General features: G+C 39.3%; 1 long non-coding RNA gene across 2 annotated transcripts in view; it reads left to right on the top strand.

Moving 5' to 3' along the window:
• LOC143643815 (uncharacterized) overlaps positions 1–16,199 on the top strand; it is a 466,595-nt gene that overhangs the window by 181,649 nt on the left and 268,747 nt on the right. The window lies entirely within an intron of this gene.

Here is a 16,199-nt window from a genome sequence, read left to right as displayed (position 1 = left end):
TCATGTGCTGGTTTCTGCATTTCATTTGTTGTGAACTGTTTTCTTTGACCAAAAGCTATGCTGTGTGGAATACCATAATGATGGATAAGGCATTCGTAAGTTCACAGATTGTAGTTTTGGCAGAAGCATTGCATGCAAGGAAAGCAAACCCATATTCAGAGTATGTGTCTATTCCAGTTAGAATAAATTGCTGTCCCTTCCATGATTGGAGTGGTCCTATGTAATCAACCTGTCACCGTGTAGCTGGCTGATCACCTCAGGGAATGGTGCTATATCAGGGGCTGAGTGAGGGTCTCAACTGCTGGCAGATTAGGCACTCAGCAGTGGCTGTACCCAGGCTAGCCTTGGTGAATGGAAGTCCATGTTGCTGAGCCCAGGCATAACCTCTATCCCTATCACCATGACCACTTTGTTCATGAGTCCACTGGGGATTGAAAGGAGTTGCTGGGGAAACAGGCAGACTGGTATCCACAGAATGGACCATCTTATCCACTTGATTATTTAAACCGTCCTCTGATGAAGTCTCCCTCTGGTGCACATTCACATGGGACACAAATATTTTCATGTTTTCAGCCCACCCAGAAAGGTCTATCTACATATGCCTTCCCCAGACCTCTTTGTCATCAATTTTTCAATCATGTGCTCTCCAAGTCCCTTACCATCCAGCCAAACCATTAACAAGAGCCCATGAATCAGTATACAAATGCACCTCTGGCCAGCTCCCCTTCCAAATGCAAAATGAACAATCAGGTGTACTGCTCAAAGTTCTGCCCACTGGGATGATTTTCCCTCACCACTGTCCTTCAGGGACATTCCAGAAAGTGGTTGTAATGCTGCAGCTGTCCACTTTCAGGTGGTACCTGCATGTTGTGCAGAACCATCTATAAACCAGGCCTGCATTTTCTTTTCCTCAGTCAATTCACTGTAAGGAACTTCCCAAGAGGCCATAGCTCTGGTCTGCAAAAAAGGATGTGGAAGGGGTGGAGACTATTACATTTGGGCCACTTCCTCATGTAACTTACGTATGCTTTCAGGACCTGCTCTGTCCCTATCTTGAATATATATGTTTTCCATTTTATGATGTAGTGCTTCTGTGCATCTCAACCTTATGGCTTGGTGGGTCAGACAACACTCAGGTCATGATAGGAAACAGGTTGCATAGTAACTTGGTGGCCCATGGATAAGCATTCAGTCTCTAATAAGATCCAGTAACAGGCCAAGAGCTGTTTTTCAAAAGGAGAGTATTTATCTGAAGCAGATGGTAAGGCTTTGGTCCAAAATCCTAATGGTCTGCATTATGATTTTCCAATAGGGGCCTGCCAAAGGATCCAGACAGCATCTCTATTTGCCACTGACACTTCCAGTACCATTGGATCTGCTGGATCATACAGCCCAAGTGGCAGAGCAGCTTGTACAGCAGCTTGGACCTGCCACAGAGCCTCCTCTTGTTCAGGTCCCTACTCAAAATTAGCTGCTTTTCTGGTCACTTGATAATTGGGCTGGAATAGCACACCCAAATGAGGAATATGTCGTCACCAAAATCGAAAGAGATCAACAAAAGGCATTCTGCCTTTATTTTGGTCATAGACAGGGCCAAATGTAGCAACTTATCTTTCACCTTAGAAGGGATATCTCAATATGCCCCACACAACTGGACACCTAGAAATTTCACTGCAGTGGAAGTCCCCTGCATTTTTGTTGGATTTATCTCCCATCCTTTGAAATGCAAATGCCTTACCAATAAGTCTAGAGCAGTTGTTACTTCTTGCTCACTAGGTTCAGTCAACATGATATCATCAATATAATGGACCAGTGTGATGTCTTGTGGGAAAGAGGACCAAAGTCCCTGCAGACAAGATTATGACATAGGGCTTGAGAGTTGATATATCCCTGAGGTAGAACTGTGAAAGTATATTGCTGCCCTTGCCAGCTGAAAGCAAACTGTTTCTGGTGGTCCTAACAGCTATTGAGAAAAAAGTGTTTGCCAGATCAATAGCTGCATGCCAGGTACCAGGACATGTGTTGATTTGCTCAGGCAATGATACCACATCTGGAACAGCAGCTGCAATTGGAGTTACCACCTGGTTGAGCTTATGATAATCCACTTTCATCCTGCAGACCCATCCTGTTTTCAAATAGGAGAGTTGAATGGAAATGTGGTGGGAATCAACACCCTGCATCCATCAAGTCCTTAAGAGTGGCAATAATCTCTGCAATCCATCCAATAATCCATTTTGTTTCTGATTTTCTATTTTGCTAGGTAGGGGTACTTGGCCTTTCCTATTATAACAACCCTCACGAGTTAGAGAGCCAGTGTGGGTATTCTGCCAGTTGTTCAGTATGTCTGTTCCATGTATGCATTCTGGAACTGGGAAAATAACTATAGAATGGGTCTGGGAACCCACTGGACACACTGTGAGATGGACCTGAGCTAAAACTCCATCAATCACCTGACCTCCATGATCCTCTCTCTGACTGGTGGGCCAGAGTGATGCTTTGGGTCCCCTGAAATTAATGTCTCTTCTGTACCAGTGTCTAATGATCCCCAAAGTATTTGATCATTTCTTTTTCTCCATTGCAGATTTTCCCTGGTAAAATACTGTTGATCTCCTTGGGGAAGGCTTGGGGGAAGATTAACAGTATAAATTTGTGGCAGTGTAACAAGGCTCTCTCCCAAAGGGACCTGGCCTCCACCTTATATAAAGGGCTCACAGTCTGTAAACTGTCTCAAGTCTGGAAATTAAGTGGCTGTGACTCTCCATTTTTGTAATTCAAGTTAGACTTCAGTACACTTGACGTAGATGGCTTTTGTATATGCAGTTCAAACAAGACTTCAGTAGTTTGCCCATCTATTGTACTTCTGGGTACCCCATGATCTACTAGACAACCCTACAAATCTCTGAGAGTCAGATTATTTTGACTCCTCCACTGAGTCTGCTGTCCATTATGATAGCCATGTCCACCTTGTCTTTGGCAATTAAGTGCAGCCACCTGGCTTCTGCCAACTTAGGATCCATTCATTCCCGTTATGTTTAAGGATTCTAGCTCAGTGACAGCAGTTCCCACAGTAATATGTGTCCTACAAAGAAGGGTAATTTACAGAGCTCTTCAGGGATGATGGCACTAGTCTCACAAATTTATTTCTCACAGCTCTGGTAAAAGGTGCATTCTCTGTACATTCCTGAGGTGTAAGAGCAGGCTTTCCATGATAAATCCACTCTAGCATTCTAATCTCCCTAAGCTTTTGGATCTCTTCATCTACATTATACCAGGGCAGGTCTGGCATTTCAACATCAGGTAATGTCAACCTTTTGATCCATGTTTCATCCAAGCATCCAGACAAACTGTAAATGCCTTTTCTAACCCCTGGATCTTATAACATTGATGCAGAATCTCTGCTTAGTGGGCCCATATCAATAAATTCAGCCTGATCCAGACTTATTTTCCTCCCACTGTTATCCCACACCCTTAAAATCCATTGACATACATATTCCCCTGATTTCTGTCTATATCAATTGGAAAACTCATGCAGTTATTTTGGAATATAGTTTATCTCCTCATGGCTAACCTTTTTTGTACCTCACCTTTTGGGGCCCTTTGGGACTTTAGCCCAGTCATAGGTCTGGAATAAATGAGGGGTGGTGAAGGTGGGTCATGAAAAGCATTAGAAGTATCTTCCAAGCCATTTGCTTCAGGGAATTCATTTGCAGTTTCATCTGGTGAAACAGGATTAATCACTCTAGGGCTAATCCCTTCAGGTGGAGGCTGGGTGACCAACTCCTCCTCCGGGCAGGCTGGTGGTGGAGTGGCTATGTCCTCATGGCAGGCTGTTATAGGATTATGTCTAAAAGACTCAGCATGACCTAGAATTTCAACCTCTCCACCCACATCATTATCAACTCAAGTGTCACCCAGAGTCCTACTCTTTCCAATCAGTACCCTCACTTTAATGTCAGACACCATTCAAGATTGAGGTTGCTACTCTAACAATGAGTTTTTGAGTCTGATTTTCTGAGATCTCAAGTCTGCAGCTACAATAAATAAGATTCTCCTTTAGGGAACTCATAGAAATGTTTTTATCTGTCATATGGTGCATAAGCTTCTCATTTGAAATCTTAAGCCTTTCTCTTTCCCTCATTAATATTAGTGTATCTAACAACCACCAGCCAACATCTCTATACCTCCTATTTCCACAAAACTCCATGAAGGTGTCAAAAGCATTATCCCCCAGAGCCTGGCTTGGTACAAGTAAAGCGTTAGAAGAATCCAATGGTGACAGTTTTACTATCTTTTTTGCCAATTCACCCCGTGGATTGGCAGTGTCATTCTGATTATGGGAAACAGAGTCCTTAGTGCCTTTGAGTACAGTCAAAGTAGAAAGCCAATTATAAAAACCAAGTTGTAAGATTCTGTTTCTTAAGAATCACTCTTGGTACCAAGCTGTATTAGCTAGGGTTCTCTAGAGAAACAGAATAAGCAGGCAATATCTATAGATATAAAATTTATAAAAGCATCTCACATAACCATGGGAATGTAGAGTATAAGGTCTATAGGGCAGACATCAAGCTGGTATCTCCAATGAAGTTCCACAACGAACACTCAGGAGAGGCTGGCTGGGCAACCATGGGAATGGAAGAGTCCAAATCCATAGGGAAGGTGGTGAAGCTGGTGACTCCAACAAGGGGTCTGGATGAACTCCACAGGAGAGGCTCACCAGCTGAAGCAGGAAGAGTGACTGTCTCTTCCGAATCCTCCTTAAAAGTCTTCTGCTTATTAGATTAAGTGTCACTCATTGCAGAAGACCCTCCCCTTAGCTGAATAAAAATGCAATCAGCTGTCGATGCAGTTGACATAATCATGATTTAAGTCAGTGAAATGTCCTCATAGAAACAAACAGGCCAGCATTTGCCTGACGGGACAACCAGGCACCACCACCTGGCCAAGCTGACACATGAACCTGACCATGACATACTGAAATCCTACTTAAATTTCCTCCTCAACTCACTGTAATACTGATCATACTACACAGGTATTTCATCTGTGAGTAGGAAAGGCTACTTATTTTTATTTGAATAAAATAGCAATGAGTATATCACTGGTTTGAATTCTTAAAATAGTTTCTTGTGCATTAAAATTTTCAGAAACAAAATTATATAGGAGATGAAAAACTCACCCCAAAACTATGGCCATTATCACCCCTCAAACACAGCAAGTTTTGTTACTGGGCAAAGGCTCTGGATTTTTTTGCCCAACATGCTCAATAACCAATTCCTGAGATCCTGGGGTTTCAAAGAGAGAAAGCTTTTATTACTGCATATAAGAGAGCAGATGGCCTGACCACTCAAAATCTGTCTCCCCGAACTGCAGTAATCCTGGCAGTTTTATTAGAGAAATGATGGTCAGGGTTTAGAATAATGAGCACAGTGGCCCCAGATGATGTGATTAATTAATTCCTAATATTTGAATATATTGAGCTTTGGAAACTATACAAATGTGCTTAAAATATTGCTTGAATCTCTAACTGCAGTAGTTCAGAAGGCTAAAGCTGATGCTTAATTTCCCTGGTTGGCATCCTCCTTCCTGATTCAGCTTTTTTACAGACATAGGAACACCATATTAACTGCAAAAAATTTTAGTACCAGTAAAAAATCAAATTTTTCATTGTATCTTTTGAGGAATTACTCATTACATGCCTTAGTTCATCCACTAATTTATTGGTGGTCTTTACTAGTCACAATTTTTCAAAAAGCCTTTTCTTCATTTCAAACCTAGGAAAACATAGTCTACTTTATATAGTTCAGAGATTGGTTCTGAGACTCTACCTTGATAAAATATGAGAAAGAGCTTTACAAACAATAAAATAGTACACAAATGACAATTGAATAGGGTCAATATTGATGTCCATCAACAAAAATAACAAATTAAAATAACTTTGGGTTTATAGAGGCAAAAAGTGAAAAAATGAAGCAACAGGATAAATTTGACATTAACCCTACTTTTTCCAACCCCGAGTTTGCATACACTTCTGAATCTTTCAGGAAAGATATGGGGGCCTTTTGAGTTTCAGGCATTGCCTCATTACCACCACTTAAATCTAAATATGTAAATGGCAGCATAGAAGTATAAATTAGGCCAAAGTTTCCATGAAAAATTACAAACCCAATAAAATCAGGATCCTTACCTATATGAAATAACTCTAAAATATTAGAAATGTGTAGCTCACATACTTCTGTTGTTAGCAATATATCACAGTCTCTCAAGCATAAGTGGTGATATTGTAATCCCAGGTATTTTCTCTGTAAGAAAAGTGGTTCAGGAAAAAGGGATCTGGGTACATGTCCCCACAACATCTGCTTCTTAGACTCATGATATTGTACACTTTTAACTCATAAATGTCCCCACTTTTAAATGAGGGAAACCATTGAAATGATCTCTAAGATCCTTCCCACTGTGAAGTCCTTTTCAGAATATAAATTATATTCTTTTCAGCCACGGTTTTGCTGATTTTCTCCCTAGAGCTGTAATAGAGTCTGTTTCTTTACGTGCAGTCTTCCAATGAGCTAGGCAGTATTATCCTGGAAATATTATCTTATTTTTCTAGAGTATGTCATCCCACTCCCAATAGACAAGCAGTTCTCCCTTCAACCTATTGCTCCTTGATCCAAGAATATCTTAGTCTATTGTAAAATTACTTGCTGATTAATATTTTATCACAAATTTAAGCAAGATAATAGAAAAGAAGAAATGAATAGCTCACATATGATCTTCTGAAATTATTTTGAATCGTTTCAGTTTCCATTCTAGTCTTGTGTATCTTCACTTCATTGAAATTCTAGTCATTCATCAAGTATATAAATGATGTCTTTCAAATTTCTGATCTGACATTTTCCTCAGCACGGTCCATTAGCACTACCAATGCATTTCACTTTCTATTTTCCTCAATTTATGCAAATAAAAATAAACAAAATTTGTCTCATTGTAGAAGCTATTGTCATCTGTCAAACACCAGCTCAAGTAAATGATGAAGCTTCAACCCACAGAGAAATGACTGAAGGCAAGTGATGTACTTTTTTTCCCTAAACTAATCAAACTATAACTATATAAACATTATTTTTATCACCAAATTATTTCTGAAGTTTTCCAGGTCCAAATGCTAAGTAAAATTTTAGGTGAAGTTTATATTATAAAGGAGCATTTATTTTCTCCAAAGAACTACTTATTTCATTCAAGTTAATTATTTATATGTCCCCACATAATCAACTCTCCAATGAGAATCCCTTTAGGTCCAAGTTATCAGGGAAACTCCACCACTGGAATATAAATGCTCTACAAACAAAACTTATTGAGAATCTTATTGCTCTATTCCCATTCATTACCAGTCCTCAAGAGTTTTGATGACTGACATTGGTATTTATGTGATTTGAGTTTCCTTTTCCTTTCTCTATAATCTTAGGTGAAAGCTACAGTTGTGGTCTTTATGCTGAGAAATGATCTCCACCTGTTCCCATGTTGTCTGTTTATCATGCTCTCTGTGAAATAAGAATGTGTGCCTTATGTATTTACATTTGAAGTACATTTTCAGGAAAAGTACATATATGTAGAAACTCCATTTGGGGAGGGTTACAAAATGCTCATTAAGATGTGCAGCTCACTGTCGAAGTGGATATTCTATAATCTTTCTCTAGTCATATAAGTATCAATAATCCCTTCCTTTTTTAAGTCTATATTCAAAGATAGTGCTTGCTTCTGCTTTGCTCATAACAGCAACTATTCAAGAAGCACATCCCATGCCAAGCATGAGCCACTTGGCAGGCTTTAATTTACCTCCCTACCACAGTCCTGTGGGGTAGAAGCTATTACCAACCTTGTTACTCAGATGAAGAAACAGGTGCCTAGAGAAGTTATGAAACAAGCCAGGTAGAGGACAGTCCCAGGGCAGCCTGCTGTGCCCCTCAGACCCACAAATACATCTGTCCTCAGGACCAGAAGTGTCTGGCAAGACAAAACACAGTCCCCTAGTAGATAAGGGGACTGCAGCACATCCTGCTCCTGCTGTCTTCATCATGTGAAAATATTCACTGCAGAGAGTCGGGTTAAAGTGAGCATGGTTTACAGTTTCCAGCTCACACCGTAGTGATACAGCTCTCCCTGTGTGGGCTACAGAGTTTGCTCCATCATCAAAGCCACTCCCATCAATTAAAGATGGGGAAGCAGATGTGTGGTACATGGTACATTCTTGCTCTCAGAGAGGAAGCTGCAGGTAAACAGAAAGGAAGACCAAAATGAACCCTTTGCCACTGGACTAGACACAAATACAGAAGCCATCATAGATGTTTGTGTATGTACACGTATATCACACACCTTTGCCCAAGAGAGGACTAAAAAGAACATTCAGGAGCAACAAGTACACCCCATGCCCAGGTCTTTGTTTCTTAACACCATTTTCCAATAAAATAGAAACAGGAATCCTTGGAGAAATGGCTGACTCCAGGATTGGAGGAGAGAAATTAAGATGAGCTTTCAGTATCTTGTAGTATTATAAAGTGAATAAATGCTCAAGAATAAAAGAATGGGGAACTATCAAAGGGGCACAGATGCAACCTGAAAATGTTTCCAATGGTCAAAGTGGAATAATTTGAAGAAGAAAATAATATGTTGGATTAAAATATAAAATATAAAATAAATATGCATGTCTGTACTTATATAAATAAATGGTTGAATAAGTAAACAAACAAACAAACATGAGATCAAAGACACCCACAGAAAGTGGGAATAATACCCCTCCCTTGAGGGTAAGCTGGAGGTGGTGACCCTAAACTGAAGCTGGGAGCAGAAAGAGGACATTAATGAGAAATCTGGTGAGCTCCAGACACAAGCTGGAGTTCACTTAATAGTAAGGGACTAATATTGGTTTCCACATACCGACAAATGTACCATGTCGGAAAACTGGGTGAGAGTTCTCTAAATCTAAAATTACTCAGAAATATAAATTTTATTTAAAAATACTAACCATTCCTTCCACTGACAATAACCAACCAATTTAAATGTTTAATATATCATATATATGCATGCCTGCATATACATACGGCATTCTGAATATACACTGAATATGCAGTTTTCAATTATCACCAATTTTCTTAAATGTAGCAAAATAAAGAAGCAAATAATAATAACTATTATACCATAATCAGAGAGATAGAGTCAATGTTTTTGAAGTATTTTTCCTTGCTACTCTTTTGTCATCACATACATGAGATCATACTTATTTGTAAATTCCTATCATACATTCCATATTTAATATTACATATCAACATTTTCCTTATCATGAAAATTCTTGATAGATTTAACTTTGTCCAAAGAAATTTCAGTTTATTGGCAGATATAACACAAGTACACAAAGAAAAATGTTTTTCCAAATACTATATTAGAATCAGTAAGAAATATGATTGTTAGAAATGATGCCACATTTTTAAGTTCAGGAAATCAATTAAAAAGGGAGTTAGGGGGGAATCAGGACCAGTTTGTTCATTAGGAAAGGTTTCACAGCTGTGGGGAATTCGAGTGGCCCATGATGAGTTCAGGCACGACTGAGGAACAACAAAGGGCTTAGACTATTTAGAAAGGAGAACAGCAGGATTAAGGACAGTGAAGCAAGGTCAGCATGATTTTGGGGAATGATTTTGTAGGCATTCAATAGAGACTGAACTGGCCAGTTCATCTGTGAATTATTTAGGAATAGGAGGGTGTGGCCAGGGACTGGAAACGGCTTAAATCTTAGATTAAATCTGTTGTCACATAGTTGGAATGTTTGTGTTTTATACCTCAATCAACAATTCGGTAGTTTGGGAACTAAAAGAATTGAAACTGGCCTCTAATATTGACTTTCTTGTTTAAGAAGATGGAGGGGTCAATGCACCCTGAGTGCAGTGCCATATCTGTCAGTTGCCACAGAAACAGTTCAGTCATTTTGCTGTAAAACTCCTTACATGGGAATATTATCATGTATCTTAAACACTGTACATCTGTCTTTCATAAGCTTTCTTATTTTATCTTTCATTCCACGTGACAGTAATGTTATTATGTTAAAACTTCAAGTTACAGATTAAAATTCTAAAATTCACAAAGGTTGATTTGTCCAAATTAAAACTGGAAAATAAGGGGTACATCTGGGATTTGTAGTTTTTAAAACACATCCACTCTTTTCATCCAATGTGTGCCTCAGTGCCTTTGTTGATGAAGATACAAGCATCATCCCTATTAACTCCAACTGCCTCGTATCAGTTTGAAGCCATCATGTGCCCCAGAAAAGCCATGTCCTTTAAGCCTCATTCAACATTGCTGGGTGGGATGTTTGAGATTGTTTCCATGGAGATGTGACCCACCCCCTTGTGGGTGGGCCCTTGTGATTAGAGGGTTTCCATGGAGATGTGTCTCCACCCATTCAAGCTTGGGTTGCTCCCTGGAGTTCTTGAAGAGGGAACCATTTCGGAAAAAGCTCAGAACCAACAGAGCCCACAAAGACAGAGACCTTTGGAGATGCGTAAAGAAAATGCTCCCAGAGAAGCCGGGGAAATATAAGCAGTTTCAGATGAGAAAAGCAGTTGTCATTAAAATGTACAATAATTTTGACCATAGTTAAAGGGTAAATTGGCTATAGAAGCATTGAAGACATGAATGATAAACAATAAATTTAACAACCTCTGTATAAGTGGTTAAAACAGTGGCAACAAAACCAGACGTAGAAACAAAGAAAAATGTGAACCGTAAACTCATTGCTTAATCTCCTTAAACTTAATTTTCTTTAATTGTAGAATTAAGAAGTTATTACAAAATTCAGAAATACAAGGAATAAACGAAGCAAAATTAAATGCCTTAATGTCACACCATTTTTACCTTACTTTTTCTTCTTTGGTCAGGCAGTTTAGCAACTAAATAAGTTCTCCTGCAAATATATACAGCTAATTCCAATGAAGAAAGGAAAACACAGCATAGAATTAGTGGGTGACCAATTTATTAATGAATAAAAAGTCATTTTGATGATTTATCAATCATCTTAAGGCAATTCTTAACACTAATTAGTAGTCTGATTTCTGTCTTATTGCTATAAAAATATAGGAAATTATTACTTTATTTCATTAATAGATGGAATAAATATTCTAAATGCCCTTTTGTAAATGGTAAAACACAATACAACCTGATGCACTTAATGTTAAGGTACAATTTCCATCAGACATTTAAATTTTCTCTTAGCAGCATCAGAATGCACCACACTATAATTGTGCCTTAGTTGATAGAGATGAATGTAGTTCATTTTAGGAAAGAAACATGTCTTCCTTATTTTTGCTTGAAACATAGGAAAATCTTCTTATATTGGGTAGCAAACATAAATGGAGATACTCCTTGATAGGAACAAGTGGGACTCTGAAATTCACTGCCCACCTGACATATCATTAACTTTAATTCTCCTCTTAAATGAAATTTGGCTTGTTTATGATGCACTGAAGCATTTTTAGAGTAATAAAATTTATCTTATACTGCAAGAAAAGTTATAGCCCTAAGAATGAAATTAGATGGAATAAGTGTAAATAGCCCATAGCCACCCTAAAATGTTGCTAGTGGGATTCTCCACAAACAAAAGTGGCTTGGTAATTCACTGACCAAGCAGTGTGAGTGGCCTTCAGATCAGATTTCAGTTGCATTAAGAATCCCCCCAGAGATACACTGGTAGTTTTTCTGCATTATCTGAATCTGAAATAAAGGCAGAGAATTATAAACCAGTAAGTCAAACAAAACTAGGTTAATTCTCAAAAATACTTTTGAAATCTCAAAATGCCTTAGAACTTCCTACAAGTTGCAAGGAGAAGTAGATCTTTATTCCATAGAAAAACAACCCCCAACTTTTGAATGCATATTTAACATCTTCACAGTAGTTCAAACTAAAATAAACAAAAAGAATTTGAAAAACCTGCAAAAACTAACACAGATATTTAAGTCCTAAGAGTCATCTGCTTGAAGCATGGGAGAAATTTGGTATGGAAGAGCAGAATATAAACCTCTGTGGCAATGCAAAAATTATTAGGCCTTTGAAGGCTCTTAGCAATTATATTCCCAGAGGCACATCCACCAAATCTTCACATAATGTCCCTAAACCTCTGTCCGCAGCAAGTTTCCTTGTGAGGCTGGGCATTTCCTTTACCCCTTTGACTTGACCTGGCTCAGGTGCTGATTCTCTGGAGGACCCATGATGCTCCAGTCAGAGCCAGAGCAGCTCAGGGAACTCTGCGAGCTCTGTGCTAAGCTGGCTTACCCAAGAAAGGAAGAAAGATAATGAAGCCCGGATTGGTGTTAGATAAACTGCCAGGAATGTCTGACATGAGGCAGGACAAAGGGAACTAAGACAGACATCACTAATAGTGATTCAAACATGGATCACTATGGAGAATAGTCTCGAGGTGTAGAAGTAGAGAGATGAATAAACCTGATCATGGATCAGGTCAGGTTATGTGTGGACCAGGGGCTAACGTTGCTGATATAGATTGTTGGGGGATAGAAGAGGAAAGAAAATTTTTAGAAAATAAAAAAATTCTTCCTTCATATGCATATCACAGTAGAAAGAGATATCATTAAATTAGAACACAATGAAAATGTCAGAATAAACCAACACTCAAAATACAGCAAGACTTTTATTCTGTTTACTATGTGGTCCTTTTTCCTGTGTCACTGCATTGGCACAGGTTGTAGAGGCTCAGCCCTAAATGCACACACCAAAGTTCATTAGCCTTTTTCTCTCTTCCATATAAAAATCCATACATTAAGTGTTTTTGCAGGTAGACTTCAAGAAGTCAATACTTTGTGTAACTTAGCTGGTTCAGATCAACATTCTAAGAAAGATGGTAATAATAACAATTTATTCAGAAATTATTGGGCACATTAAGTTCATTATGTCAGTTAATCCTTCCCATAATGCATATTTTGAAATAAGTATAATGAGTGCTTCTGGAGTTTATAAAGTACCTCAAATACCTAAAAAGCAGCAGTGGCCTGCTTCCAGTGAAATAAATTGACATTTCTTAGTTTAAGTTTTGCTTCCAGGGTTTGAAAGTTAGGATTCTAGCACTTCAGAATGAAGGATGTAAGAGCCCAGGGCTTGGCTGCCACTTCAACATAATGCCTGATGTTCACCACACTTCACTCAAGCTGAGCAGAATTAATATGCAGAAGAAGATAGCTGTCCATACTTTAACCATCCTTCCTGGACAGAGATGCACACCTGGAGACCCCCTAGGAATGTCTGGAGGTGCCTCACATGCAGCGTGGTAAATGACAAACAATCCTCAATTCCTTTCTGGTCATCTCAACTTTGTTGTCTCAAAAGTTTTATTTTGATGAGGTCAAATGCATTTCTATTTTTTTAATGGGTCATGATTTTGGTATCATATTAAGGACACCTAATCCAAGGTCAGAAAGATTTCCACCCCTGCCTTGTTCTAAACATTTTGTACCTTTACATTTTAAGTATAGGCATAAAGTCCATTTTGAATTAATTTTGTACAATGAGTGATGTTTAGACATTTATGTTCAATTGTTGCATCACCATTTGTTGAAAAGACTATTCTTTCTTTACTGATTGCCTAATTAACTTTGTTTAAATTTAGTTGAAAATGTATGGCAGGCTGACAAGTATATTTTCTAGCCTGCTCCATTGACAACTTGTCTATCTTTATGAAAGCACCACCCTGTTTTGATCACAGTAGCTTTAAAACATAACTTGATATATTGCAGGTTCTTCAAGTGTTTCCTTTTAAAGTCAGGGAAATAATTTAGATCTATTGAATTTCTATCTAAATATTAAAATAAGTTTGTTAATTTATGAAAATAATGCCTGATTACATTTGTTTGGGATTGAATTGACCTACAGATTAATACAAGAAGACTTGAAATTATAAGGTTGAGACAATTGATGAAGGAAAACAGGATTTCTACTTATTAAGCTTTTTCTATTCTGTAACCATATTTTATAGTTTTCAATGTACATGTATTTCCCCATGTTATATCACTTTTGTCCTTAAGTATTTCATGTTCTGATCTGTTATAACTGACTGTCTTGTGCTGAATTGTTTCCTTCTTCCCCCAGTATATGTTCCTGTCTTATTACCTGATGGTGTGAATGTGCCTTTATTTGGAAATAGTCATTGGAGATATAATTAGGTAGATGAGATTAAACTGGATTAGGTTGGTCCCAAATCTAATATGCCTTCCTTGTAATAGGAGGAAAATTAGAATGCAGAGACAGAGGAAGGAGAAAGCCAGGTGAAGGTGGAGGCAGAGACTGGAGTGATGCATGCACAAGCCAAGGGGCACCAAGCACTGCGAGCAAACTGAGGCCACAGGGGGAAAAGGGAGCTCTCCCTTGCAAGTATTTGGGGGATCATGGCCCTGCTGACTGTTTGGTTTTGGACTTCTACCTCCAAAAGAGTAAGACAATAAATTTCTGTCATTTGAAACAATGCAGTTGTGGTACTTTGCTATAGCAGCCCTACTACTTTATGAGAGTGATATTTAAAAAATTCAATTTCTGAAGTTTTGTTACTAATATAAGTACTACAAATATGTTTTCTATGGTGCTCTTGTCTTGAAATCCTACAAAACTTACTAATTAAAAAAAGACAGACTGGATAGTGTGGGGCCCAAAAGTATACTCATTATAAGCAGCCTGATAAAATGACCTTCATAAGTTCTGGGGGAACATGATACAGCATAGCTTATGTAACTAAGGATGTAATATGCATGTCTCCAATCATGTATCCCATGAGTAAAGTTACTTGTTGGGAAAATGCCACTTTTATGTGAATTAGAATTTAAGGACTAGTGCTCTGTAAGCATCAGAGCAGAGCAGAGAGGAATGATTAAAGATGACCACTCTACCAGCTCTTCAAACCTTCTTTCAATTTGCTACCAGACCAGATGACCACTCCTTAAGCAGGGACCTGACATTTGGCATAGTCGGCAAGATATGGTGAGTGACCTTTCTGCCCCGGAGGAAGCTGGACCTGACAGGATGTGGCCCTCCACAAGCTTGGAGCATCCTGTAGCAGCTGTTTTGCTGCAGTGGTCTGTTCCAGAGGCTTGGGATCATGTGAACCCCATCTTATAGGGAAATGCCAAGGTTTTAGAGGACTTTAAAGCTGGCATCCAGGTTCCCCAGCATGCTATAGTAGTGAAGATATCTTGTTTTTTTGAACCATGGTGTGAGAGCAGCATAAGGAGCTTTAGCAGTACAAGTGCAGGCCCAGAGACTGCAGCAGGAGCGAGATGAACTGGAAGCCCAGATCTGAGCCCTAGAAGAGGAAGTGGCAAGGTCAGGGCCACCTGAAATGGAGGAAGTTGGGAATGAGTTGTGCCATCCCAGGCAAGTACCACTGCCTTGCTCCATGCCCATCCCATAGTGAAGCAATGGGTAGAGCATGACCAGCCCTTGGCTCCGGGGGTGGACCAGTGGGTCCCCCACAAGTTCACTATCCGATGACATACACAGCATATACACAAAAAGGGCTCCAAGATCTTGCCAAACTATGGCAGAAGTCTGGGGAAACAGTCCTGGCATGGCTGTTGCACCTGTGAAAATATGGGGGGAACTCTCAGAAAGCAAAACAATACAGTTAGGGGATATGGAAGTGCATGAACAGAAGGGGTGGGGCTGCCATCCAAATGCAGCTGCCCAGTGAGTGGAAAGGGTCTGGTAAAGCTGGTCACCTCATCAAGGTATCATGTTTCCAAATGTGGGTAGATTTGTTGGCCACAGGGATGGATCCTGAAGCAATTGATCAATAGCCCAATGAAGTATTATTAACTTTGTGGAAAGAGTTGCCCCAGAGCAACGATTCACTAAGTTAAGAGGAAAAAGCAGGTTGAGCCCCACCGCATGCACTTACATGACATTTTATGCCCATGCAGCCGGGATGACATGGACTTGACTGACTTATGCACTGGTCACAACCCAGTGACAGGGGGGCCAGGAGACTGAAGGTCACATGTATAACTTTCAATAATCTTGTCCCCCCACAATATACAGCATCTCTTGGCCCTAGTGGACATGGGGGCAGAATGCACGTTGTTGTATAGAAACCCAGAATGCTTTGATGGACTTCCAACTCATACCGATGGATATGGAGGATGCAAAGTCCATGTAAGAAAAGCCA

Source organism: Tamandua tetradactyla, chromosome 8, assembly GCF_023851605.1.
Source record: "Tamandua tetradactyla isolate mTamTet1 chromosome 8, mTamTet1.pri, whole genome shotgun sequence".
NCBI lineage: Eukaryota > Metazoa > Chordata > Mammalia > Pilosa > Myrmecophagidae > Tamandua > Tamandua tetradactyla.
This window is presented reverse-complemented; position numbering and strand designations above follow the sequence as displayed.